The 5311-nt window shown below is 36.3% G+C and overlaps 1 protein-coding gene across 1 annotated transcript in view; it reads right to left on the minus strand.

Moving 5' to 3' along the window:
- Window positions 1–452: 452 nt before the first annotated feature.
- The window catches only part of LOC106467713 (protein phosphatase 1 regulatory subunit 3C-B-like), an 11531-nt gene continuing 6672 nt past the window's right edge, over window positions 453–5311 (minus strand). Inside the window, exon 3 of the mRNA XM_022395903.1 lies at window positions 453–2726. The gene's annotated coding sequence lies outside the window, so the exon portion shown is untranslated. The remainder of the gene's footprint in view (window positions 2727–5311) is intronic.

Raw genomic sequence — 5311 nt, forward strand, 5'->3', positions numbered from 1 at the left:
CGAACACTAAAAGGATAACAAAATGAAGGGTGAATAATTTCCACAGCAACGAAGAAACCAATTGTTTACAAAGCCAAATAAAACAAAAAATTGTTTAACAACCTTTTACAAATTTGCGTGACGAACTTCGGATCTACGGGTCCAATGTTTGAGTTCCGTTACCGCTCTGCACTTTGGGGCCACGATAAAGGGGGGGACGTTCAAATTCCACTTTTCGATTAGAGTAGCACAAGAGTTGGCGGTGGGTGGTGTTGAGTTGCTTCTTTCCCTCTGTAGTGTACCAGTTCAAAAGTAGGAATGGCTAGCGCATTGCGCGAATATCAAAAAAAAAAAACAAACACAGAAGTTTTAGTTTTCTGCAATTCGTTTTTAATTGTTTGTTACTTTCGGAAAGTGTGTTAATGGTGTGTACAATTTGTAATGGTGTTTTGAAATGAAACTGAAAAAAAAAATGTCGATATATTTATTTTATTTATCAATGACGATAGGTACACATACACGTGAGTTCCACAGTTATGAACCTACAATTAAATGTACAAACTCAGAACTCATCCATGGAACGTTTACATTCCTAAAAATATATATATTTACATTTTCTCATTTTGGTTTTACTAACACTTGTCGAGAAAAAGAGAGAGAGAGGAAATAATGCAGATCGTTAAACATCATCTAATCTAGTCTAAACGTTCAGTGTGCAGATGAAAATAAAGAACACAACTTTGGGCTATAGTTTGTTTTATAACCAGCAGTGAGCATTTTGGCGAAAAAGAATCGAAAAGCCCAGTCTATTCTTGGACTTGTCTCATATCACAGAATTAGTCCGGTTTTGAAATATTCCTCGTCAGATATCACGGACAAGAGTAAAGCTAGGAACAAGACTAGGCCTCTTATGGTGGTGGACTGGTTGGTGCATGTAATGACCTCATCGTAATAACCTCTACCAATGTAGATGTTTAAACACATACCTTAAGACTTAAATATTCACATTAATGTAGTTTACTTGTGGTGAATGAAGGACACAAAAACATCATTCAACATCTTGTTGTTGTTGACATTGTGTGTTTTCATAGCATCATTGTTCTCACCAGTGTTTGTACTCATAACGTTATTGTTGTTGAAAGTATTTGTATTCCCGCATTGTTGAAATTTACATTGTTTGTATTCACCATATTGTTGATTTTTACACTGTTGTTCTTACATTGTTTGTATTCACCACATTGTTGATTTTTACACTATTGTTCTTACATTGTTTGTATTCACCACAAAACAATGTAAGAACAATAGTGTAAAAACAACAATGTGGTGAATATAAACAATGTAAGAACAATAGTGTAAAAACAACAAAATATTCACCACATTGTCGCTTTTACACTATTGTTCTTACATTGTTTGTATTCACCACATTGTTTGTTTTTACACTATTGTTCTTACATTGTTTGTATTCACCACATTGTTGATTTTTACACTATTGTTCTTACATTGTTTGTATTCACCACATTGTTGATTTTTACACTATTGTTCTTACATTGTTTGTATTCACCACATTGTTGAATTTTTACATTGTATTAAAAAACTTAAAAAATGCTGCTGCTGAACTATTAAATTTCCCAAGCATTGTGCATTATATTCATCTATTCTATAATAGTACAGAAAACACCGAAACAGTATAAGAAGCTGGAAAATATAACATCTATAAAAATAATAACAAACAAACAAGTTTGATTCTTAAAAGTCCTAATTAACACTGATCAAACCAATTTCATAGGAACTTTTTAAGCCTAATGTTTTCAACGTAACATAACAATTATTATTATTATTATTACATCTACAAGTTTCATTTTTATCAAATTCAAAATGGCCAATAAATCATAGGAACATTAGCCAGTAATCTGATTGTATTTTAACTGAAAAAACTTTTATTGCAATGTCCACTGGCTGCCAATCCTTACGTATCACTTAGTAACACAAACGGTTGTCAACTCTTGCATATCACTTAGTAACACAAACGGTTGTTAATAGTTACATATCACTTAGCAACACAAACGGTTGTTAATAGTTACATATCACTTAGCAACACAAACAGTTGTCAATAGTTACATATCACTTAGAAACACAAACGGTTGTCATTAGTTACGTGTCACCATACTTGATAAAACCCCAGTGCACATGAATTGTTACTTCTGCGTTTCCTCCATCATCAACATATCTTATGGTTCAGTCTTTAATGCAAACGTTTTAATACGTAACAAGTTAAAAATAAATAACAAACATTTAGTGCTAAACCAACATTTTCAGAGTTCCTTTTGCTCAAATAGAAGAGAAATTTATTCCAGGTGGCTCTAAATAAATTCGGCCTAACGTGAGATTTAATATAAAAACAAAATGTATTGACATTAAATTGCGTGGCTTTTAAGTATCTTAGTTATTTGTTTTTTTAATTTACTGGAAGAGTACTTTTAATCTTTTTGTGATGATCTGTATATAGCTGGCTTAGTTTTAGTCACAAGTTCTTAATCATTTCTATACTTATATCAATATTTCTTTAATACACTTTATATCTCTAAACCCAAGTCTTTATATTCTTGTTTTGTCTTCTATACACAAATATAGCAGACAAAATGCATTTTTGATACGTTCCTGGATCTTGTACGAACTGGGAATTTTCGTTCTGACGTAACAAAACACTGGAAGTTGCAAACAGTGGCTGTTCATATCTCGGGATATGCCTGAAAAAAAAAGAGTGAAATAAATTCAATAACAAAACTACATTTTCCTCTGAATATATAGCTCGCAGTGCGAATAAAACGCAGCACGCAAATGATCAGTCACAGTCTATTCGGGCCGGTCGTGGCCTAGTAGTTAGCATGCTTTGACTGTGAATCAGAGAATTCATGGTTCGTAACCCGTTACCGGAAAAGTACCTCTACAGTTTGGTGCGGAGAGTGCGCTATAAGAGTAGCTGTCAACGTCCTGTTCTTTACGGTCTGATTTATCTTCACTTCTAGATACAAATCACAAAATCATTATGGGCTAACGTTGTGGGCTAAAAAGACAGTTTGGTATACTTTGGTTGTTTTTCGAATTTCGCCCAAAGCTACTCAAGGACCATCTACGCTAGCCGTCCATAATTTTGGAGCAATACACTACAGGGAAAGCAACTAGTCAACACAACCCACAACCAACTTGTGGGCTATTCTTGACGAATAATGGGATTTAACCGTCACTCTTATAACGCACTGATGATCCCATAGTATGGAGCACAATGTTTTTTTTTCACTAACGGGACGCAAACTGGGGACCCACAGTCTGCCAGTAACGTGACGCGAACCACGTACCCTCAGTCTGCCAGTAACGGAGCGCGAACCACGGGCCCACAGTCTGCCAGTAACGAAGCACGAACCACGGGCCCACAGTCTGCCAGTAACGGGGCGCGAATCATGGACCCACAATCTACCAGTAGCGTGGCGTGAACCACGGACCCACAGTCTGCCAGTGACAGGGCGCTAACCACGGGTCCACAGACTGCCAGTAACGGGTCGCGAACCATGGACCCACAGTCTGCCACTAACAGGGCGCGAACCACGTATCCACAGTCTGCCACTAACGAAGCACGAACCATGGACCCACAGTCTGCCAGTGACGGGGCGCGAACCACGGGTCGAAGTCTGCCAGTAACGGGGCACGAACCACGGGTCCACAATCTGGCACGCTAATCACTGGGGCACGCTTGGCCTGGCTTGCTTTGGATATTTACCCAAAGCTACTCAATGACTATCTTCACTAGCCGACCCCAATTTTGAACTAATAGATTAGAGGGAAGGTTTATGGGCAACACCACCAACCGACAACTCGTGGGCTACTCTAATAGATTAGTGGGAGTTGACTGTTACTATTATTACGCACCCACGGCCCCAAGGTTCGAAGCACGATTTTGTGGCAACGAGACGTGAACCATGGACCCTTGAAATCTGAGTCCAACACGATAACGACTAGGCAACGCCCATTCCATCTGTTAACGGATCTTTCAATAAAATGTATTTTCATAACTCGAAATGTAATGTGTTATCCGATAGGGAGAGGTCCGGCATGGTCTGGTGGTTAAGGCAATCGACTCGCAATCTGAGGGTCGCGGGTTCGAATCCCCGTCACCAAACATGCTCGTCCTATCAGCCGTGAAGTAGTTATAATGTGACGGTCAATCCCACTATTTATTAGTAAAAGAGTAGCCCAAGAGTTGGCGGTGGGTGGTGTTGACTAGCTGCCTTTCCTCTAGTTTATCACTGTTAAATAAGGACGGCTAACAGAGATAGCCCTCGTGCGCGAAATTCCAAAGAAACGCACAATAAAAACAACAACATCCAATAGGAACAACTTTCATACTTGAAAGTAAACTAAACCCTTTTTCACTCGTGTTTTCGTATAAACAAAACCTAAACCAGACATAAAACTCAAGAATAGATGGAAACCATCGTATTCAGCTGATAAAACATACTTATTTTTAATCGACTGACATTTCATTATTGCTAAGCCTCGTCATTATTTTTAATCGATTGACATTTCATTATTGCTAAGCCTCGTCATTATTTTTAATCGATTGACATTTCATTATTGTTAAGCCTCGTCATAAATGTGAACTCTGCTTTAAACTTAGAAATCATATACAATTATTATCAGTCTTAATTTATATACACTTTAAAAATCATATACAATTATTATCAGTCTTAATTTATATACACTTTAGAAATCATATACAATTATTATCAGTCTTAATTTATATACACTTTAGAAATCATATACAATTATTATCAGTCTTAATTTATATACACTTTAATTATTTTTTTTAAAATAGGTTCCAGAAGAAAAAAAGGGTAATTTCTTTAATAAAACCATCAAATATTTAACTTAATTCAAACCGACAACTTCAAACGAGGTCTGAAACAACGTGTAAAAATGTATCAGAAAATACTGAAACGAACAATTTTCTCGTAATTCGTGATAAAACCAAATCTCTAATTTTTAGTAATAAGTTCAGGTTCAAATGTCAGTAATTAAATGTACGGTCGTGTCACGAAAAAAAAAAACAACAAATAAACGATTATTAACTTACCTTCCGTGTAATAAGATTCGATTCTGTTGAATACAAAATATGTTTTTGTTGTAACAGACCATAAACATTTTAAAGTAAAGTAACTTACGTGGCGTTTCTAGAAATTTTCAGTTGAGGGAAGGGGGAGGCATAAGGGGGTCAAATTTAGTTTGGGGCCAGAAAAAATTATCACTTATATATCAGTGTGAGTCAGTGTTAAAAATA

The sequence above is a fragment of the Limulus polyphemus genome, unplaced genomic scaffold (assembly GCF_000517525.1).
Source record: "Limulus polyphemus unplaced genomic scaffold, Limulus_polyphemus-2.1.2 Scaffold2715, whole genome shotgun sequence".
Classification (NCBI taxonomy): domain Eukaryota; kingdom Metazoa; phylum Arthropoda; class Merostomata; order Xiphosura; family Limulidae; genus Limulus; species Limulus polyphemus.